Below are 24,716 nucleotides of genomic sequence, written 5' to 3' on the forward strand. Positions count from 1 at the left end.
TTGCCGCTGTACCGCCATGGCGGTGGTCTCCCGCCCACCATATTATGATGTCACCCCTGGCCGCCGGAGGTGGTCCGACAGCAGGGAATATTTTTTCAGATATGATGTGTATATATTTTGACTGTATTAAATGTACAGATATGCATGACACATGTGAAAAAATACCTACTACGAGTACTTTCCCATTGCTGGACTCCAGACTATATGTGCCAGTCCAGTCATTGGGTAAAAGCTGCAAAACAAACTTACCTGGATTTTGGTGCCAACAGGGTCATTTTCTTCGCGCTCAATATGCTGCTATGTAGGGGGGGGGCTGGAGGAAGAGATCCACATGAGAGACTGAAGGTAAGAAAAGGAATGAGTGAGTGTGTTTCCCAATTCCTTCGATGTTTCCGACTTGAAGCAAGTGGTCACACCGCTATTGTTGGCTCGATAAACTTGCGTGTCCCGCTGTCTGGCACTTGCTTTTCCTTTACTGCTATTGTGGCGGTCTGTGAATGGCTGGCGGTGGCGGCTGTGCTCTGGTAGGCTTTTCATTCAGCAAACCGGCAACATCGCAATACGGTGGGAGGAACGCCAACTAGGCGACGGGGTTTACAATGCCATTTTAATGGCGATTCCCTTACCACCAAACTTGCAGTCAGGCCCTTATTCTTAAAAAGGAGGACTAAACAGTAGGTGGTAAATATTTGATAAATTCCAAGAATGAACTTTGTAGCTGTTACCTAAGGGCCTCATTACGAGTTTAGTAGTGCAAAAGCGGGTCGGTTGGCCACCGCCTCCACTTCTGCACCACAACACCCGAATACTGCCTGCCCACCAGATTACGATATTTTGGGCCAGTGGGAAAACAAGTCTATGCACACAATGACATAACGATCTTGAGATCTCAGCTTCACTGGCCCCAAAATGTCAATTGAAATGTCAGTCAACAGACTAGCAGCCTTATCGCTAATGACCATGGGTGGTGTCCTACACTTAAGAATATTATCACAGCAAGCACACTCAGAAAACACTCCTGGACTAATCTTTTAACATAAACATCCATGGTGGACCACCAGTACGCCTCCCTGATTCTTTCCTTGGTCTTGGCAAGGCATGTGCATTTCTTCCAACTTTTCCCTCAGAGCAAGAGGCGGAATAAGCTTACTACGAAGCCTGAGAAGTTAATCCACCACAGCCAAATCCTCCTTGACATGCCAAAAGCCTCTGCGTACCTCTTCACAGTCTTTCTTCTCACACCAAGCTCCTTTCACCATGGTTATAAAACCTCATCACCCACAAGATGTTCCTTCTTATCACTTTTGGAAATCACGCCTTCAATGATTAAACACACATTGACTTCTTCTTCTAAGTCTTCCTCACCAAACCACTCAACATTATCCACCTTCTCATTACCTCCACACCCACAACTGGAAAGACAGTCTGCAAGAACATTGTTAGAGCCACACAAGTAGGACAAGTCAAAATCAAACTCTTGCAGAGCTACCACTCATTTATGTACGCAGTGGGAGACCAAATCTATGCCTTTCTTGGGAAAGACTTCCTTAAGGGGTTTGTGATAAGAAAGAATCTTGATCTGTTTTTTTCCACAAAAAGTTTCTCAACTTGCATACTGCCCATAAAACACCCAGAGCCTCCTTCTCTACTACTGAAAGGTTCCATTCAGCACCCCTCAAGGGCCTGGATATGAACAGAACAGTCCTCACCAGCAACCTTTTGTAACAAGACAGCCCCCAGGCCGGTCGAACTGGCATCCGTCATTACATTTTTATTTTATTTATTTATTTGGTGTTTTCTATAGCACGAACATGACCCAAAAATGTGGGTGTCAGAGCGCTTTACATTTCAATCACTTTAAAATCCATAGAAATATGATTCTATAACGTCAAGAACATGTATACGTATTCCAGTAACATTGACATGAACTTACCTATATACAAACATAAAATGAAGAATAATAGAATCGTTAGATTATAACATAGTTACATTTAAAATAAGACCACTCTTGCGGACTTAGATATCCACATTGCTTATAGAGTTGCTAGCCTAGTCAAATATCATTGTGGATTGGTCGAGGTACCTGACCATAGACAACATCGCTGTTGGTAGCCGAGGGACTAAATGTAACCCCTTAGTGGAAGATAGCCATTGGAGCGCAATCCATGCCAGTGGAATGATTTTTTTTTTAAAATATTTTTATTGGTAAATTTTTTCCCCTCATTTTATTCCCCCCCCCCCCTCCCCCCTAGATTTACATGGACAAGGCACAATAGGATTCATAAGGCAACCATATAGACAAAGGAAAAGGGAAACAATATTACAATATACATATTACATACAGATCCTATCATGAGATATACATACAAAATCGTATATGTTAGCTTTCAATAATACATATATTCTTCACATTACCTTATTCAGTTCCAAACTTTGACTGAATCAGGGGGCCCCAAATTTGCATACCCAGCTTTTTACCCTTTCTCCCTTTCCTAGAATAAATAGCTGTTTCCAATTTTTGTATTGATAGGGTTTTACCAAGCCATTGATGATACGTGGGAGGATTTGGATCCAACCAAGTTGAGGCCACTAGTAATCTAAAAATCGCCATTGCTACAAACACAAAGTATTTACAATTTATTTGCCCGTTGGGGGAAACTCCCAGCAAAATGGTTGCTGAATCTAACTCTATTGTTATGTCTAAGGCACTCCGGAAAAAATTCCCAATATCATGTTTTATCTTATCTAAATGTGGACAGGTAGAAAAAATATGTAACAAATTAGCCTCCATACTGCCACATCTAAAACACGTAGTGCCCGAAAGGCCCCCCCATTGAGCAATTTTCCATGGCGTGTAATACAAATGATACAGAGTCTTGTAATGCTGGGCCTGGAGGGACGATGAGCACAATAGTTTACTTCCCATCTCAAGTGAATCAGGAAAAACATCTCTTTCTCTAACTATATCTAAATCTAAAGACCATTTAACTATCCATTTCTCGAGATCGTCCTTTTTTAACTTTGTCATTTCTGAATAAAATCTCTTTATAGTGCAATCATGACCTTTTTGTATAAGATCCATCATGGTGCTCCTCCCAAAACCTAATGCTCCCCCTCTTTTATTTAGTATGCAGCTCCTTATTTGAAGATATTTAAAAAAGTGATTTGTATTTAACATATACTTATTTTTCAAATCTATAAATTGTAACATACCATTATCATCCAACATGTCTCCAATCATACCTATACCTCGGCTTTCCCATTCTTGATATACCATTCCTGAGAACACTGCCCTAGGTAATGAAGGGTTATTTTTAAATCTAGTATATGCGTTGTATTTCCCTATTCCAACCTTTTTGGAAAATCCTTTCCATATATTATAGGCCGCCATAATTATCTTAAAACATGTTCTTTTAAAGTAACTTCCATCAGTAAATCTCAAAAAAATATTTTCAGCATTTGTGCCCAAAACTAAACCATATATAGCAAGCGAACCTGTCTAATCCCATCCATCCTTCTCAGCCCCTCCAATTAATCCCACCATTCCTTGCAATGCTACAGCCCAATAATATACCTTTAGATCCGGTAATGACCACCCCCCTTTCTCCCTGGGAAGCGACATATACCTCAATGCCCTCCGAGTTTAACCTCTTGCCCAGATAAACCGATTAATCATGAGTTCGCAAGTTTTAAACCACTTATTTTCAATTAGAAGTGGTATTGCCCTAAAGAGATATAGTAGTTTTGGCAAAATCAACATTTTAATAATATTGACTCGTCCAACTAATGACAAGTGTAGATTCTCATAACGATCCAGATCTTTTCTTGCTTTATCAATTACTGGGGCAATATTATTCTCCACCAAACTATCTAAATTAGACATAATGTTGATTCCCAAATACTTCCCTGCCGAAACTACTCTTCTATCAGCTATCAGGGTGTCAGCGAATTTTTAATAATCTGAGTTTTTGACGCGTTCAATGAGTACCCTGAGACTTGACCAAATCTTAAGGCCTCGGCCTCTACAAATGTAGTTGCTTCCGTAGGGCAAGGTGTTATCACCGCAACGTCATCAGCATAGGCTAATATCTTACATGGCCCAAGAGCTGTACAAAATGGGGTAATCTCTGGTGCTGATTCTATCTTACGTATTAAGGGGTCCATATACATGGCGAATAACAGGGGAGAGCATGGACAGCCCTGGCGAGTTCCTCTCTTAATTTTAAATTGACCTGTGATACCCCCGTTTATCCTTAATGCAGCAACCGGATCCTTATATAGAGTCTGGATTGCTTTCAAATAACCTCCCCTAATCCCAACTCTGACTAAAATCTGCCACAAATAGTACCAGGAGACCCGATCGAATGCCTTTTCCGCGTCCAAAAGCATTACTGCCATCGGGTCTCCTGCTACCTCCGCCGCATCAAATAGAGTTATCACTTTTATGATATGGTGAGTTGTCCCTCTACCGGGAATAAAACCATGTTGATTATCACTAACCAGGGTACTTATTATTCTAGCAAATCTTACAGCCAGTGCCTTTGAATAAATTTTGGTGTTGTTATTCATCAGTGTTATTGGACGGTACGACCCTGGTTCACTCGGGGATTTCTCTTTTTTTTAAATTAGCACTATATCCGCCCCGCTCCAGGATTTGGGAACGGACACCCCACTTTGTGCAGCTTGAAATGTTTGAGTTAAATCACGACCTAAGCATCCCCAGAAAGTTTTATAAAACTCAATCGGTAGCTGATCAGGTCCAGCAGCCTTACCCAAGGGTAGAGCAGTCATAGCTTCTCTAATCTCTATAGCATCCAACACAGTCTCTAATTCATCTGCATCTTCAGGAGGGATAGTTTTAACCTCAATATTCTGGAGATATTCATTTATTCTTTCAATACTGCTGGGATTTTTCTCATCATATAAAGACTGGTAGAACTTCCTAAATACCTCCCGAATTTCTTCTGGGTCTGACTGCCGTTGTCCCTTTTCATCCTTTATTTCCTTAATCATCCCTACCGCCGCTATCTGCCTAGTACGTATAGCGAGTACCCGACCTACTTTCTCACTAAACTCATAACATCTCTCCCTTCTGACTGTATATTGCTTTGCTGCTCTATTTGCAAGTTCTTCCTCTGCTTCACTTTTCACTTTCATTAGATCTATTACAAATTGTTCAGTCGGCTCTCCCCTTATTACACATTTGATAAGTTGTTCTTCTGCCTCCAGTACTTTTTCCTCTCTCTCCCTATATCGCAATCGTTCTGTTTTCCTCATATAAGCACTATAGCTACATGTTTCACCGCGTGCTCCTGCCTTAAAGGCATCCCATACTATGCCAACCGCTGCGCTTCCTCTATTATGTTCAAAAAATTTGTTGATCCATTTAGACATATGTTTTATGTAGTCATCATCTAAAAGCAGTCCCCTTTCAAATGTCCACTCCCTCCTTGTTGTTGTTCTCCCACCCTGCTTTATCGTTAGAATTAGGGGGTTGTGGTCGCTAAGTATCCGGGGGAGCCTGTCAATTTCTACTATGCTAATTAAATCATTGGATACCAGGAAGTAATCCAGCCTGACGCATATCTGGTGCGGTGCAGAATAATATGTATAGCCCAATTCCTCTGGTCTAATTGACCCCCATACATCTCGCAGTGTGTTGTTTTCTAGAAGGTCAATAAGGGCCTTGTAAACCTTTTTCTTCCTACCATTATACTGCCTTATTGTGCCCGATCCCAGACCTTCCGCTCCGTTAATATTTAGGTCTCCTCCTATGATGACTCGAGGGGCCCAATCTGCCAACTCAGAATCCAGAAACTGTAAAATTTCCGGATCATCCTGGGTAGAGCCGTACACCGCAACCAATGTTGTCCACACTCCTTCTAATAGGACCTCGGCCATAGCCCATCTCCCCCAATTATCTCCTAACTTTCTTCTTATTACTACACTTTTACCCCTCGATAAAATGACTACCCCTCTTTGTTTTACTCCTTGTTTAGAACTAACTATTAAGTGAAACCCCAACTGATTGAGACATAGCTCCTGAGTACTCATTACATGTGTCTCTTGAAGAAACACAAAATCTACATTCATTTGTCGTAACCGAATTCCTATCTTCTGTCTTTTCTGAGCATCGTTTAGGCCGCATACATTCCATGTCACTAATCTAATAGACATTTTTCGTTTTTTTTTCCATTCCCTTCCCCCACTATCTGCTTGCTTTTATTTAACATTCTGAAAGATTTATACATTACTAAGTCTAGCACACTGACTGAATAGACTTCCCTATTAATTTCCATGTTATCTTCAATATCTTCAATATCACCGACCATGTCATACAATTGATACAAATTACATTTATCAGATCCTATTAAGCTTCTTGTCCCTTTGTGCCCTGTCCATTTCCCTGCCCTCCCCCACCCCAGACTGCCCACCCTCAGTTTCCCCCCCCCCCCTACAGGCAAATAGGTCCAAAGGACCTATGTCTGGCCGACTTTTGCCTCCTGGATGCCAAACCCATCAACCCCCCTGACTTTCCCTTTCAACTTCTTGTGCTCAGTATATGCCCTCCATATTCGCCATATTCCACCCTTATTTTGTGCTCAACCTCTACCACTATTTTGCTAATACCAATCATTAACTGTTGAAGCAGCACATCTACAAAACAGAAACCATCATAAAAAAGGAAATGAGAAAAAAATAAATTTTCATAAACCTTAGAGAAGCATTTTCAACTCTTATTTTAGATAGGCCCTCATGTGTAACTTTTCATCCCCAAGTACTGATATATACAGTCTCTCTTTTCCATTTTATATTTATCTTTGTTTCTTTTAAGGAATATCCCTAAGGGCTACTGTATGACCGTCATTTTCAACATTCTCCTTGTGGCGTGTTTTTCGTTGATCCCTATTTTCCTGCAAGTAGTTGAGATATTCTTGTGCAAGTATCTCGGAGTAAAAAATTTTGAAGTTCCCATTTAATCCAATCTTCAAACGAGCAGGGAACAAGAGGTATGCCTCACAGCCTATGTTCTTAAAGGGAGTAATGAGCTGCCTCATTCTCCACCTTCTTTCCACAGTGGTGTGGCAAAAATCGGGGCGTGCAAAAAACTCTACATCATTGTACTTACATTTGGCTTGGGGCTTTGCCTTGCTGATTATCTCTTCCCGCAATAGAAAGTTCCCAACATACAAAAGTATTGCGCGAGGTTTACCCTGTGTTGCCTTCCGGATCAGAGGAAAACGATGCGCCCTTTGTATCTCATGGTCCAAATCCCATGTAGACAGCTCTGGAAGGGCACCCTTTAATAACTCAACAACATACCCACGAACGTCACTCCCCTCTTTCCCTTCCTGTATTCCAATCAGACGTACATTGTTGCATCTTTGTCTGTTTTCAAATTCCTCTAGTTTCCATAACATGTCAGCTGTTGTCTTGTCTTGTTCTTTCCTGGCATCCTGCACTTTAACCATATCATCTTCCAATTTCCCCGTTCTAGTCTCCACTTCGGAGACTCTCCCAGCCATCTCTTCATACAATTTGCTGACCTTGTGCAGGGAAGATTGCATTTTCCTGTTCGCGCGTTTAGCCCTCCGCTTTGCCCTTTGGCTCTCAATACGAGCCTCACTCTGTATTTGTTTTAAAGTTGTAAATAGAACTTCAAAATTGGATGCACCTCAATCTGACCCCCGAGATGTAGAATCAAGAAGACCTATTTCACCATTTACAAACTCATCCGTAGGCATTACAGAGTTCTCCGCCACGTTATCCCAGTTTAATTTTTTTACCACTGTTTTCGTGTTACCTCTGCACCCCTTTGACAATCTCTTTTGTCTGGATTTACTATTCCGTTTACTTGACTTCTTTTTTTTTTACTCTTAGCTTTAACATTTTTCACAGTTCTAATACTGCCCTCAATATTTGTTTTAGATCTTGTGGAGGCATTGTTTTGAACTGTTTCTTGGGCTGAATCCGTAGGTTCTGTATCACTATTGATATAGATTGAGGTGGTTTCGGAGTCAGTCCCAGATTCAGTCTCTTTACTTTCCATATCAGTGTTCACCGTTTCATCACCTGAACTTTCTGCTTCCGACTCTGTGTCTGTCATTGACCCCAGACTTCCATTCACGCTTTCCTCATCATCTGCCTCATCATTACCAGTGAAAAAAACCTCATCAATGGGAGAGGCAGGGTGTACATCAGGTAAATTACGTGTGTTACCCCCATCTTATCATTTAGGTCTGGATTAATACCTTCTTCAATCCTTGACTCCATTTCCGTTAAATTGATTGCACCCTCAAAGTTACTTTTTTCCAAGACATTATCCTCCACCAGACTTTGACATGCGCCTGTTCCTTTAATTCCAGATATACCGGGAGCTGGATGAATTATAGCCTTCTCCTTTAAGAAATTAGGACCGCCCTCTTCTGCCGCTGTAGAAAGGCCTTCGATTCCTACTGATTCTGTAACTTCAGTTTGTGGCTGTGCCTCCAGAGTGCCGGTATCGCTCCCATCCGCTCCCGTCTGCTCGAGCGGCTCCCTCTCTGACCCAGGTTGCAACATTCTACACAGGCTCGCCAGCGTGGGGATTTCAGCTCCTCGTGGCGGATCCATTTGCGGAGTTGTTTGGGTAGTTGGCGCTGATACCACTGCAGGCAAAAATGTCTCAACTATAGTCATTTGGCGGAGTGCAGTCTCCTTCCCTGATGTGTCTCCGGCAGTAAGTTTTGCCTCCTCCTTTCTCCTCGCTGTAGCAGATGGCGGAGCAGTCGACTTCTTCTTTTCTCTCCTTCCTCTTTTTCCCGTATTTTTTTCAGTTTTATTTCCTTTGCAGCCTCGCGTCTTTGTTGTGCTTTAGAGCGCACTTTCCCTCGTAGATTTGACGCTGGAGCACCAAGGTTATCCATATCCTCTTCTACCTCATAATCATTGTCCCAGTCGTCTCGCACTCGAGTTTTCTTCGAGTGTAGTGCAAGCTTTGGAGCCATAGATTTTAGAGCAGTTTTCCAGTAATGATTTCCAAATAAAGGCGGGCGAGCTATCGAAAATATAAAATGTTTATGCAAGTATTTATGCAATGCCCCCTTTTTCTCTTGAGGAAAGTCACTTATCAGAAAGAGCAAGCCAGTGAACTCTCTCGACATCACCTTTTATCAGTAAGTTGCACTTCCTGTTTGATTTATTAATGCTGACTTTGTCTCTCGTCAGCTCTCCACCTATGTTACCGATCACCAAATCAGCTGCACATTCTCTTCCCACAGAGGGACAAATTCCACGGCAGATTAGTTTAGCATATGCACCACAGTAGCAGTAGATCTGTAGTCAGAGCGGCACAACGAGCACGTAGTTCACCACATTTTCGATCAGGAGGATGTCAGGACACGACCTTCCACTACGGCGTCCCAGTCATTGGAGCGCAATCCATGCCAGTGGATTGAGAAGAAAACAGGTTCTTTGTTCTGCTATTAGGAGTACGGTAGTCCTGCTCACAATAGCTTACTTGAACAGCTGAGTGAAGATCTCCAGGATGACTGAAGATTTCTCAAATTCTTTTGTAATCTCTGTTGAGTGTTATGGGAGAAATTTGACATCTTCGCAGGGTCAAAACTACTCAGAGAGGGTGCATCACTCCCTTTCTTTAACAAAGATCTTAAACATAAAGTCTTCCTTGCAAAATTAGGAACAAATTCAGCCATACCTAGGAATTTCACCAATTCATCCTTACTTGACGGTGACCGCAGATTGAGAATGGAATTCACAAGCGTAGCCTTTGGTTTAATACCTGCAGCTGAAACAAAATGACCAAGGTGCTCTATTTCCTTGACATTGAATTTACATTTGTCAGCCCTAAGAGTGAGGCCAGCATCTTGCAACTTCTTCAATACAGACCTCAGCCTAATATCATGTTGATTAGATGAACACCAAAAAGGAGTACATAATCTTGGTACGCCTTGACACCCTGAAGACCTCCAAGAATGCTCTCCACCCCCTCTGAAAACCGGAGGCAACAGAAATGAGCCCAAAGGGCATTTACAGAGATTTAAAGTTCTATATTAGTGTTACAAAGTTTGTGAGGTCGTCAGAGGAAGAATGAAGCTAGACCTGGTGATAAGCGGAGGTTAGGTCCAAGGAAGAAAAATGCTTTACCCCTTCAAGAGAGCACAACATCTCAGTTATGTTTGGTAACGGGTAGCAGTCAACAATAACTTCTCTGTTAAGCTCTATGAAGTCCACAAAGAGCTGGGCCTTACCGTTGGCCTTACAGGTCATCACCACTGGAGAGACCCGCTCTGTTACCTCAACTTCCTGAATGATACCCTTAGTCAGGAGCTTATCCAGCTCAGGTTTCATGCTCTCTCTTACCAACTAGGGTACATTCCTAACCTTGGAAACTTTTGGAACCACATTTTGCTTAATCTTTATACGCTGTACATAGTTTTTAAAACAACCTAGGTCACTGAGAAAAACTGCAGGGAAATCCTTGATCAAATTGTGAGTGGGATCATTGACTACCCTCACAGGTAGCAATTATTTTAGACACAAAGGAGGATTCTCATTGGGGTCAAGAAAGACATCCAGATCCCTTTGGTGAAACCAAGTTATGAGTGAGTCACCTTTCATTGAGACATAGATTTTCCTAGGAATAACTTTCCCTTTGAAATCATTTGTGCCCCAAAAGTAACCTAGTAATTCTATATTCACCCCACCATACCCTTTTGCTCTGATGTCAGGTTTTAAAAGAGTGACTTTACCTAACAAAGTGCACTCATAAAAAACTTTAGGGACAAGTGTAATCTTGGCACCAGAGTCAAATAGCATTTTGACAGGGGCGTCATTAACCAATACCAGTTCTTGAGGCCAATTGGAAGTATTTTCTGCAACTTGACACATGCTAACCTCTTCTACATCCACCTCGAAAAGATCAACCTCTCTGACCTTCTTGTGATCCTTGCCTGACCTACAGCTCTAGGAGATGTGACTTTTTTTCCCGCAAGTTTTGTATATGACTTTCCAGCCTGGACAGTCCTTAAAATTTGCCATGTGACCGGAGTCACTGCGCCTGAAACATTTCCCTTGAAAGCTCTTGTGAGAGGGCAGTTTTTGAGATGAACTAGTTTTGAGTTTTACACTCTTATCAACCACAACTTTAACCTCAGGATTTTCTTTCTTCTCACTTGAAGAGTCCTTCTTTATAATGACAACACATTCCTTGAAATGCTCATGACTCTTCGCAATGGTTATGACTTCTTGAAGAGTGGGAGTGTCTATTTGCCATAAAGCATTCCTTGTTTTGTCTTGTACACATCCTAACATAAATTGATCCCTCAAGCGCTCTTCCAAGATGGAACCAAAGTTACAGGTAGAGGCCAATTTGTGCAAAACTGTTATGTATTGCTGAACCGACTCTTCTTTCCTTTGCTTCCTTCTTCCAAAATGATACAGCTCAAAAACAGTACTTACTTTACGGAGGTAGTGTAGGTCCAGTTTTTTAATGCAAATTTCATACTCATTGAGAGTTGCAGAGTCACTATTTGAGAGCTCAAGAAGATGTTCAAACACTTCTTGACCCTCTGACCCTACAAAATGCATGAGGAGAGAGGTTCTCCGGTCAGCGCTTAAAGAGGTACCACAAACACGAGCATAATTGCGCAAATACCTATTTCCATTTTTGCCAGGTAAGAGGGGGATCACCTGGAGATCTTAAGAAAAACAGAAGTGCAGTAATATTTTGCAGAGGGTAAATGCTATGTAAACTGAGAACAAGTAATAAGAGAAAATACCACAATATAAGCATGCTGAAGAAACTTGATAAACATACTCCTAAAGTCAGTACAGCTGTGTGCATCAGCGAATGTAGCAGAACTGTGTGTGAAAATGAGCTGTGCGTATCAGTGAAACATACAGGTATCCTGATATAATGTACTAAACAGTAATAAACAGAGTCAGCTGTGGTCATCATCGTAGAAGCCAGGGGCATTACACAGGCCCCCGCAGCCCCCGTGGTGCGGGGGGCCCCATACTCCAGAGGCCTCCTCACTCTCAGCGGAGGGAGATGGCTGCGCCTTCAAGCAAGCCTCTTCAGTCTTCGCAAATAAAATGGTGCTCCTGCGCGCACAGCCTCCCCAAGTCCCCATAAATTAAACTGTGCGCACACGCCACGGTGACGTCCTCTAAGCCTCTGAGTCTTCCCTCTCTTTCTGTCTTGCTCCTCAGTGAAAACCGTTACTTCAAGAAACGGGTATTTCCCTCTCTTTCCTCCGTTCGTTTATTGCTCCCCTGTGAAATGGATCCAAAAAAGAAAAACATTTTTGCTGGAAACATTGTCTTTTGCTGATACAAGTGCAGCATTGGGGTGGAGAGAAATAAAACATTCCAAATGTAAAAAATAAATAACTAATTAAATCAAGACAGATTGGTTGCAAGGTGGCCAGATTGATTTATTTACACCTAAACACATAAGCGCCACTTTGCAGTGTTTGCCAGTGAAGTGATACTTTTGTTTTCTCCTCTCTCTTTGAACAACATTGTTTTCCCTGTGTGGGAAAGTGCACCTTGCCTGGAGGTACTGAAATACCTGCTTGATGGGTGAATTGGAAAACAAAATGCGTACAGCGACTGTGTGTTTAAAAATGTGGTCTTTTTAAACCATACTGCCTATGTTTTGTAAGGATATAAGCAATGGGCACTGAAACGGGTCCCTTCCGGGCCCTGTAGTCATGGCCTTACCTTTTCATGCAAAAGCACTCACTAATTTCAGAATAATGAGTGTAAAAGGTAAAAGGTAACCATGTTGTTCCTGCTTACATTTCACATGCTTTACTTAATCTTGCATTCCCTATGAGTGTTTTCTTTTGCTAGGATGTTGTTAATTTTTTTTGGCAGCATATTGCTCTTGTCTAGTGCGTCATTAGAAATGAGTCACATCCAGGTGTTTATAGCGGGTCAGTGCAGTGCGAGTTTCTCTAAGTGGGGCAGTATGGTGTTCAGTGGGGGAGAGGATGTGGCGCTATGGTCAGAGCTGCTGAAGTGGAACTGGTGAACCAGGTTCAGCCTTAATGACCAGGCTCCCAGACCACTCTTCTGAGGGAGCACATTCCTGTGCTACACCTTAGAAGGCGCAGCAAGATCTTAAAAGCCCTGGTGTCTTAGCACAAGCAGGTGGACCCTAGAGGTGGCAAGTGTGGATTAACCTTGAAGGCCTGTCCACTACTATCCATGAAGTTCCCCTCCAGTCTTGGGGACAGACCTATGAAGCAGCACACCATAGAGTGGCAGTGACTCTGTCACTGAGGTCATAGGACCCTTGAGCAGGATGGCTCTAGAGCAGTGTGACCGCACCAGGCACTAACTTCAGGTGGGGGTGTCGTGTTTATAAGTATAATATGGTTTTTAAAGCACTTGCTGCCTCCTTCCTGGCCTCCAAAATTTTTGGGCAACAATAAATGTCTTGATAACTCCAGCGATTAATGTACTTAGTAGAGAGAGACGGTGTTTTGTCTAGTGGAAGGTTTGACTCATGAAAAGGAATGGCAGAGGTGTAATGTGCATACTGCTAAGAACATGTGCCATGCAGATCACAAAGTGCAAATAATGTAAATAGATCAGTGGGTTACTGCTTTTGTCAGAGAGACACTATTGTTACTTGCAGTTAATAAGTTATAATCCTAACATAGAACAGTGAGCTATTAACTGTCATGTAAGAGCTGCATGCAAACTCCAAGGTATACATTAAAGCGTTATGTTTTTTTCCCCCAGTCTTCGATTATCCTAATGTTGCAAAAAAGGGTTAATTTGGGTAGAAATCAATTCTGATTATTAAAGAGAACCCACAACCATGGTATTAGGTTTTTAGGTCTCGCCTAGCGAATGCAGCACATGCGCTGCTTCGCCTTGGCGAAACTCTATTGTCGTCGCTTTAGTTTCCGAAGGGAAACAAACCATGTATGCGTCCGACAGGCGATGTGCACACGCATGGCGTCTCCCACTGCGTGCTTGATTTATTACGGCTCTGCGTGCATGCTGTTTGCCTGCTCGCAGTTGCTTTCACTTTTGTTGCCGGCTCGTTTAGAAAAGGTAATTCACTCCATTACTATTTGATTTAAAATGTTAAAAATATTTGCAGAGATTTTCTGCTGCGTGTTGTGCCTGCAAAATGACTCACAAGAAGGGAAAACTCGAACTAGATGTGCACCAACATTAACGCGGTGAGGAAAAAAAAGTAAGATATTTGGAGGTCAGGGTAGGTCTTCGTAAAAAAAGAAGACTTTGTCTGTAGTATTGAAATATGAACGCCCGTGATAAACGAGGAAACAAGTTTTTTTATTTTAATATTTTAGCGCTCGAGTCTTCCATTAATGTCTTTTTTTTTAAACTGTGTACTTACTACTTGGCAGAGGCAGGCATCAGTTTGTCCTTGCCGCTCAGTGGTATTTTGGTATTCAATTGAGACTGTGCTTCCCGGCAAGAAGTAGCCGTGTTCTGCTTCTGTGTGGTACAATACAGACATCTTCAGCCACAGACAGGCGGCACCATGCCAACCTCAGTTTTCTGTCCTAGAGGGAAACTCTCATTCCTGTATTATACATGCTGTATACTTACCGAAGAGTTCATGCCACCAAAAACTGATCCTGCTTTCTTACTTAGAAGCATGGCGGTTCCTAAGGGAAGTCAGGGAGGAGTGGGAGGCAGATGCATGGGAGACAAAGATGGTATACCTATTTTTTAATATGCTTTTTTCTCCTACCATCAATTTTCTGCCAAGAGACTTTTTTTAAAGCTTTTTAACCTATATAGAAAAAGGAAAAAAAAAATCTGGGCCTCAAAATTAATATTGGTTTTGACATTTAATGAAATTCAAATTATCCTTGGCGTGGGTGGTTGGCACTGTACATTGTAATGAATAAAAAGGAGAAATGCAGGTCTTTGAGGGGCAACGTCTGTACGCTGAGGAAATTCCTTTTCTGTTATGATTCAGAAAAAAATTTACCCTTCACTACACTAAAAAAATATTGTGCGCCATGATGTCAAAACTGCATTCTAGTGGTTTGCTCTGTAGTTATAGGCTCATTCTGGAACAGAGAGCCAAGATGTGATATGCCACCTCCCCTCCAAGGCACAGCACAAGCATCTGCAATTTTTGTTTCTGGTGGCATTCACTTTAAAACAGTGTTTAAAACCTGAACGTCGCCCACAAACTCCTTCTGCTCTTGGCCCACACTCTCGTATCCAAGAACCTTTGGTTCGATCTGCTTGTGTATCGTATGGAAGACCCGTAAGGTTTAGGTTAGCAGCCCAAAGCAGCTGCCTACCATGATGGTCATTGCCGGGTTCTTCGAAGGGATATTCCTCCAGAGCGCAAGCAGAACGAAGGATTGCCGCCGGTTCCTGCTACTTATCTACTTGACTTGAAATTTGTATCTGAACATTATCAACTTGACCAGTGTAAAGTGAGGAGCGTTAATTGAAGAACCCTCAATAACGGTCCCCTCTGGAGACCATCAGAAATTTGATTTTCTGCTCCGCTGATGGTTCAAGGAGCAACGTGCTCCCCGCCTTGGAATTTGACGGAAGTGTAGTTTCTAAGAATTATTCAGCACAAGGGTCTTTTGTTACACTATCTCATAGTCCTGAAGATGGTCTGAAGAGATATTTTAAGTGTATTGGTAGATTGACTTTTGCAACACAGCACTTAATATATATATTTTTTGGATTGGTTGTTTTTTTGACATTTGAAATATAGGTGTCTACAATGAACTGCCTTGTTTAAATGTCTATATGAGATTGATCTTTCATTATTCATGTACCCTTCTTTTAAATGATTCATAATAAGAAAATATATCATTTTTGAATATACAATATTCCTGTGTCCTTTTATCATTCCTGTTTATTAAATATCTTCAGAAGCATGATTGTTTAACAGCTTCAAAATTAAATGGAGATTTAAGATCAATTATAATTGAATTTTTTGTTGATCTACAGTTAGAAATAATTAGTGAATTGAAATCCCTTGTCGGCACACATCACCTGTTAATTCCTCTAGAGCGACACCTCCCCAATGGCATCTTGGACATGCATCAAAGAGAACTGGTGCTAATTTCACCCTTCCATAGCTGATCCTGCCATGATATGACCGGAATTAATGGTTCAAACCTAGAGAGAGATTTCTACTGAACAGGCCACTGGACAGGCAAGTCCTGAATATAGAGGTGCACAGGTGGTCTACACCAACAACATCCGGGAATTTCCTTACCATGATCTGAAAGGCTTGGAAAATTATGCTCCACAGGCCTGGCAAGTCTATGTAAGGGCTTGATTTTTGTTTTTTATGTGGTAGTCTCCTGTATAAATTTGGAGGAATGTAAACACTTTGGGGGATATTTATAAGAAAATGATGGAGTGTGGTGTTATGCCAAATTTGGCATTGTCGCACTCCGACTTCGCATTTTTAATTCTGAGTTTGAATTTCTGCAGACCAATCACTATTAAACGATGCTGCCTACTAGTATGGTTGTCATGTGACTCCTACACCTTGTAGTCCTTTGTCTTATGTAACATTTCCTACACAGTGATTTACACACATATGAATGATTGTCTCTGTGTAATATGTGTGATTTAAAGTGCTCTGACACCCTACACTGGTATTAGTGGTGCTGTAAATTTTCTAATACTTTAATATTTTGAAATGTTTACACTTGCTAACAGTCTCTGCAAAGATTTTTCCTTATTAGTACTAGTGGAACATACAACTGCAGCAATGAGAAAGGTGACCAGTCAACCTTTGCAAGGGGCCTTCCACTTCACAACAGCACAAGTCACATTTTTTAATAACTTTTGATGTGTGTGAGCTATAAACAATGTATTAGTTAAAATCGTCAGCTTATGCAGCAGACGATGTATTATGTGGCAAATATGGCAAAGCCATAGTTATGTGGAAAACATTTGCAAACTAGGATAGTTTGCCATTCATGTTTGAACTGCTCCTGTGGAAAAAGGAAGGAGAAGTGCTGATGACAGAAACTCTATGGTTGGGAGACAAATGGCTTGCGATTCCTATTTTAAGGATGTTTGGAACATTCTGTGATTGGAAACCTATCCCACTTTGTGAATGTATTTTAATGTCAATAACACATATTTAACCTTAAATAAACATGTGTATCTATTGGTTAAATTAAATAATGTAAAAAGCTGTAACCGGTTAGTGTAATGGGAAACGAATACTAACAATTGGGATATTTTGTTCCTCCTGCCACACCTCTCACTCCGCCCACTGACCAAATACATTGGTTATTCCTGCCCTCTGATTCTCCTCCCACAGTTCCCCTACTTTTTTCTCCCACTTCGACCACTGCCTGGCACTAACATGCATTAGAGACAACTGTGGGCTTTTACCACTGGGTCTCTTAGAGAATGACACCTCAGGTCCATACACGGGGGCTAAACACAGCACGTTTCTGGGATCTCCTCACAACGTGTTTGCTATTTGATGCCACACTTCTGCAGCTTGTGTTGAGGAAATTAAACATCCCCTTGTTCTTGTATAAAACATAGCTGGCAAGTGGCATTGGCACCATGTCGTGTCCATTCATAGCTTTTATCCAACAACACTTTGCATGCTGGAATGTTTAACCCCTTACTTAGATGGTCATAGCACAGCTCCCAGAATGCAAGGCGCTGTTGGCTTAAAATCTAGGCAGGCCTGGCTTGTGGTGTCACACGTGACGATAGAGCCATTTGGAGGCAATGGTGAATCTGTAATTTACCAGGTGTGTCTATACTCTTAGTAAATTGTAAATACAGACAGTGTTGACACACTGAGGTCTGAGGCCTCTGTTTGTTATGAAGTAAGGCCCAGTCTGGTGGTTCAGGTCAGGCCTTGTGAGGGAAGCTGCTGGACTTGTTTTTACCATGCACTTTGAAAGTATTTTCACCTTGATGCAGGAAGAAAGTTGGATTGTTTTACAAAACTTGCTTGATTTTTGTATACTGCTGGACTGGTGATTGCTTTATTTTGCACTTTGAAAGTATTTGCACTTTTTATTTTTCTTTACCAACTACAGTTTGTATAGATTGTCATTAGGTACTTGATGATATGGTTTGTTTTCATTCTACATGCAGTGTTATTTATGTTGTTGCTTGCACTTGTCTGTAATACGTGTACCTTAAATCTTGTATTTAGCATTGTTTACACTACAGAAATGATCAATTAAAACAGACAAACATCTGCATCAATGTTCTGAAGCATCCAAACAGTTTTCTTCCTCAGCCTTGTTTGCCTGCCTGTTTTGCAGTGCTTACTAATAAGACATTATGATTGAAATTTCTTCCTCAGTTCACGTTATTATCATGCACAACCCTTGACAGTCGCTAGTGTGTGGCATGCAGATAATTCACCAGTCTATTTCTCTTGACTTTCGCAGGATACTGAGTTATAGCTTGTGTACTTCTCATGTATATTGTCAGTCGAGTTTTTATGGAATTGCAGGTTTGGGTTGGTCTTTCAAAGTTTCAAGGTATTGTCAATTCTATTTCAGACCCTTCATATTTGTTCTTTGTTCTTCAGCCATAGGCAGTTCCTTAGACAATAGGATCACTCTTGGCATTGGTCTGATTGCTGCCTCAGTTTAATAATCTGCTTTTGACAGTATTGTTACAAATGGCATAGCTTGTATGTTAAGAGTGTTTCACACTTTCTCATTAGAACTTAGAGAAAGACAATATAGAGGCATTTCATTTAAATGTTGGAGGTTTCAAATCAAAATATGATAGATTTCTGGGTGGTAGGGCAAAGTGGTAGATGGTGGGCCGCGCTGCAGAGGGAGGGCGGGCCCCCTTCATGTGCTTTGCAAGTTTTGTAACGCCACTGGTAGAAGCCACACACAATAGTAAGCTGTGTGTATCAGTGTGAGGAACAAACACTTGTGTCAGATTACCTCTTCTTTGTAGTGATCCACACAGTTGTGCGCATCAGCGTCGAAGAAACAAATAAACAGTAAAAAGGCACCTCCAGCATCGCCCTACAGTCCAAAATACACAAAAGACAGCTGTACGCATTAGCACGCCGAAGGAATATGCACAGACAAAATTGTCATTCAGTGACTGGTCCCAAAGCAGCAGTCGCGATGGTTGCAAGTGCTCGATGTAGAGAACACTCGATTAAAAAGTGACAGTGGACAAGGCAAAGGAAGGCAAAAAAGAAGATTGCTGTGACGTGGCATGCAGTCGATGACAGAAGATGGTGGCTAGACATTGCACAAGCTAACATAAAGGGTCTGGCAGCATCAGGCAGCAATGGGAGGTGCTTCGCAAGGAAAGGGCCCAATGGGAAAGGGACCTTCCATGCACCTTCTTTGCAAGTACAGTAGATCCGCCAGATTTAAAGCAGCAATGGGGCGCGTACCAGAACAGCTTGGACTGTAAAGTCCAAGGCGTGCTGAACTGAGGGCCTGTGCTCATACACAGGGGGGCTTAACAAGTGCACCCCTGGGTGCACCAACCTATATGGGGCAAGGGGGGCCCTGTAGGGCCCCCTTGATTTTCCTCCAACAGCTTTTACATAGCGGTGCTGACTGCGGTCGGGAAACACAAAATATACATGGTGATGCTGCAGCTTAACCGCCAGCATATTCTGATCCCCTGACCACCGTGCCACCACCAGGAAATACGTTTCCCTCGCTGTTGCCGCAGTCAAATGGACATCTGACCGTCAAATTTATAATACCACGGTCGGACTGCTGGTGAGGTGGTGGCTGGGCCGCCACCACGAGTCTGGTGGTCCATGGACTGCCAGACCTGTCATAAGGCCTTTAACTGAGATAGCAGTATTAATTTGAATATTGTATCCCTATTCTTTTGTATGGAACAGCTAACACTTCTACAGTGAAATCACCCTTTTGGGCAGTTTCACTGTAAAGTAATGTTTAACATTACACGTTTAGATGTCCTACCCTTGAATACCATGTACCCTGTCTTATTGGGCAGTAAGGCCAATTTAGGGAGTTAATTTGACTGGTCAAATTTGCAGTTTAAACCTGCACAGCCAGGCTGCTGGTGGCAGATCTGCAGTCACTTTTACATTGCCAATGCAGTGGGTGTCACAATGATTGCTGCAGCACACTGGTGACAATTAACTTACAGGCACTGGGAAACATATATAATAGATCTTTAAACATAAATTAAATATTCCAATCAGTATACCCAGTTTACCATGTGGAAGGGAGCAGCAGAAGAACTTTAGCATTTAGCATTAGTTAGTAGGGGTAAATGCACAGTCCTACAGCCATAAAAAAATAGGCCTCAGGAAAAAAGTCAAAACAAATATGGGTTGACCCTTCAGAAAGGGCAAAGTTCCAACAAGCACGCCAAGGAGTTTATTTTGTAAAGCTTCCCAAACCCATAGGAATATGCACATGTAGAGACGAAATCCATCATTTAAGATATCGATAATCCAGCAGTCTTTAAAACAATAGCTCTCCTTGAGTTTGTGTTCCGTCTCTATGACTATAACTGCCCCATCTGGAGAATTGTGTCCGGAATAAAAGATGCCTTACCGATTTTCAATTGATCAACCTGCCTGGAATTGTTACAAGTGAATATTATTTATTGCCTAAAAATTAATAAATGGACTAAACTCAACAGTCAGTGGCTGCTTTTAGTGCTGATTGATCAATGGAAAGCTTGTGATTCTTCGGACAGATTTAGGTTTTGAACATGGTGTAGTGGGTGAACTGAATGTTCGCTCTAATTTAGCACCGAGTTTTATGATTGACCTTTTGTACTGCTCATTCTAGTTTTGGGCCTGGTTTGTGCATTGGCAAATAGAGACCATCGATTAATTCATGCTTTTAGGACTGTATATCCAGTAATAAAACTGAGCTCCAGATTATTGTGTTAATCGGGCACTGACCTAAATAATGTGATAGCTATCAGGTAGCCATTAGCCTTTGCTTCTCTAGTAGGTCTGCTCTGCACCAGACCTCAAGAAATGCAACAGGGCAGTGAGGCTTGCTATTTGCTAGGGAAGTGACCTTGAATGTTCTAAATGTGGAAACACATAAAATGTCAATCCTTTTGTTGACATAGCAATCGTTTTTCATCACTGGTACAGGTTTTTAAAAATAATAATTTTTCCAGTGATTCAGTCCAAAATATTGCAAAACCCAAGGTCATGTTACTGAGGTATAGGTGCATCATAAAATGTACCTTTTGAAACACATGGACTACTCTCGAAGTTATAAATTAGGTTAATTATGTAGGATTAAGGTATTCTAACAACACCTTCCCAAGCAAATTGTTAAAGTGAGAGATATTTCACTGTCTCAACTGAAAAGAAATTCAATATACAACACAAACATTAAAATCGTGCATTATTAAAACGATGCTGGACACATTCATTCTTGCTAAAATGTTTTTTTTAAAGTTAAACATTCTTCAGCCGCTGATGGAACCCCTGTCTCATTGCCAACCATGTGAACTACTTCCATTCTGATACTAGTAAAAAAAACTGAGGTCTCGCCTGATAGTGAACTAGAGCCAATGCATCTTTACAAAGTTCAACCTACTATTTCTTCAACAAAGGCAGAAGGTATTTTTATAGATCACATTTGTGCAAAATAGCATAAGGTATACGGAGTTTTCAGTTCTCCTATGTTGTTGTCACATGATCCACTGATACTCTCTTTGGGGTATCATTTTGGTATGACATATCATTAGGAGCCAAAGGCCCAGATTTATAAAGCTCTCATGCAACGCAGCACACCACCAAACGTTACTGTGTTGCGTTAAATGAGAGGGAGAGAGGACAGCGTCATATCTGTAGAGATTTGGCACTCTACTCCCCTCTCCCTAGTGACGGCACAGAATTATGCAACAAGCGTCTCAGACGCACACACCTGAGTGCCATAGTGCAGAGGTGTCTGTGTGACTCTAACATGGATGTTGTACTGAAAAGGTACCCTCCCAGGCAAAATGGTATGCTTAGCCTGACTTTACAACTTTTCATACTTTTTTAAGTGTACTTGTACATTGTAGTACACTAATCAAAAAAATACTCCAATTGACCACCTAGTGGTCAGTGGTGTTTGTTAACTAACTATGCCTGAGGAAGGGGACAGAAGAGGGATGGGGGGGGGGACTGCTCCTCGTATTGTGCAATATGTAGTGTGTGTCATCTGCCAGACTCCATCCAATTTGGGGAAGTTGACTGTTTCACACAGGACCGGAAGGATAATGTGGGTGGTCTTCAATTTGAAAAGTCACCCAGCATTTCAACTTATTCAGGTTCCGGTCCTCGGCTCATGCACAACACTGTGGTTGAGCCCACCCCGACTTCTAGGGGTCAGGGTGACCCGATGATGTAGCATGACACCACTAGGGTGTGTGAGGGTAATTAAAACAAAAAAAAAAATTTCCCCACATTCATGGTTGGGTTAGGTAAAACCTTTCACTAGAGAGATCTCTCCCCCATTCCTCTTCTGTCCCCTTCCTCTGGCATAGTTAGTTAACAAGCACCAATGACCACTAGGTGGTCAATTGGAGTATTTTTTGTGATTAGTGTACTACTTAGGGAGGATATACTCCAGTTGAGATTAACCCTCTAGGCACTGGGATACTTCCCAGCACCTTTATGTGTTGACTAGCGGCCCGTCCCAACGTTGTCCGGGTATGAAAAAGAAGGTCTGCAATGGTTCGAATAGGTAAGAATATTTTATTTCAAAACCTCATGGTATACCACATTTCTTGTTTCATGAGAATCAGGTGTACCTTGCAGCAGAACATGTGTCTGTGTTTGTCCAGCCACTGCCCGAAAGCACCCCAGCAATATGTGCCTCTGCATCCGCTGATGACGGCACCAACGTTCAGCGTGTGTGGCTGCTGTCAAGTCCCTTGGCCTCACAGTGTCCAAAAGCGGCACTGCGATGCTATGCGTGTCCCAAATTTCTCTGTTAAATGTGAAATTGCGCCCCAGCGATGCTCATGTGCCTCTGCATCCGCTGATTAAGGTGTGTGTCCCAAATTTCTCCGTTACACGTGAAATAGCGCCCCAGCGATGCTCATGTGCCTCTGCATCTGCTGATTAAGGCGCCGACGTTCAGTGTGTGTGCCCGCTCTGAAGTTCTCAGTCCTTGGCGCAGAAGGTGAGCGTGTGCTCTGAGGTTCTCTGTCCTTGGCGCAGAAGGTGAGCGTGTGTGCCCGCTCCCAATTAGACAGTGTGCAAAAGCGCCACATCCGTCCTGGCCTACACAATGTGCCCGGGTGCCTTCGTACGTTCACACACTTCAAAAACACGGCGTGGTTCACTGAGACGCCACACACCGCGTCAACGTCATCCGATGGCGTACTCAGACGCCACACATTTCCATGTGATAGAACGCTATTCTCATGCTTTATAATCCTGCAGGCGGCGTACTCAGACGCCACACATTTGTACGTGATAGATCGCTATTCTCCCGCTTTGCAATGCAGCAGGCGTCTCACGCTTTACAATGCTAAACGCGCACGCCCACCACAATGCTGAATGCACACGCCCACCTCAGAGCTGGTGCTACTTCCAACGTACTACTTTGTCCCACAATGTGCTTTGTCCCTTCCAAAGTAAATGTTGCGTACGTGTATAGCCTATGTCCATCTGCTTTGCCTCACCTTTCCAATGCTGTATGCGGTGCTCCGGTTGACGCTGTGGTTCCGGAGCTTACCCGACTCAACGGTTTGGTCTCTCTCTTTATATTATTTGTATGGATATGTACAGTGTAGTAACCATGCAAAGTCGAAAGAGAAAGAAGAAATTAAAAGATTTATCTTTGTAAAGTCTGCTTTCAAATGGTGTTAATTTTTGTTGAAAAACCCTGTCTTCTATTGTGAGTAGATGGGGTTTTGCATCAAAAAGCATGGGTGGTAGCACAGGAACACCCAAGCAGCACCCATGAATGCTCCCTTGAGGAAGAGTAACTCTTACAACTATTACAATTAGCATTGGTTTGTAAATCCCAAAAAAGATTTTGCGTTGGGACTGCGTTGAACAGTTAACGCAAACCTGACGCAAACCTTTGTAAATCTTGGCCCAAGTCTGATTCTTGGAAACTAGGAGCGTAAAATCGCAGAAGTACTTATAACTAGGTATGGTCCCGCTAGTGAAAGAATTTCCACCATATATTCATTCTATAATGTGCTTCATGGGATTTGTTGGCCAACAGCTCTTTTTTTATAGCCAGTAGTCTTCCTGAATTAAGGCTGATGTGGATCCATTCGTTTTGCTCTAGTTTTCCCAGCATGTTTTCTTGATTTGAGATAACCCTTTACAATTGCTTGACTTTTCCATGCCAACGATGTAAAGATTGTAGTTACAGATCTAGATAGGGATTTACCAAAGTGAGCCTAACACGTTTGGCCTGTTTGCATATCCTATAATTAAACATGTACTTTGAAGGAATATGGTTGGTAATACAATGAAGGGATGATAAGAGGAAACTAAGGGAACAAGGTACCCTGGACGTAAGGTGTGGCATGGCAAATGTGCCCCTAATTCAAATAAACAATGTATCTAACTTCTGATGTTTCCAGTCCACAAACAAGTCACAGTTGCAAAGAGATTGAATTGACTTGAATCACAAAAGTGTCAAACAGAATATGGACATGACTGTATGTATGAGAGGCGTTTACATTGTTCCTGCCATAGAAATATGAAATAATAAACTAAATGATTTTAAAAGAGCAAAACATTC

The 24,716-nt window shown here is 42.0% G+C and overlaps 1 protein-coding gene across 1 annotated transcript in view; it reads left to right on the forward strand.

Annotated features, from left to right (window-relative positions):
• Nucleotides 1–24,716, forward strand: part of APOLTP (apolipoprotein lipid transfer particle homolog) — a 1,141,779-nt gene that overhangs the window by 699,239 nt on the left and 417,824 nt on the right. The window lies entirely within an intron of this gene.

Source organism: Lissotriton vulgaris, chromosome 10 (assembly GCF_964263255.1).
Source record: "Lissotriton vulgaris chromosome 10, aLisVul1.2, whole genome shotgun sequence".
NCBI lineage: Eukaryota > Metazoa > Chordata > Amphibia > Caudata > Salamandridae > Lissotriton > Lissotriton vulgaris.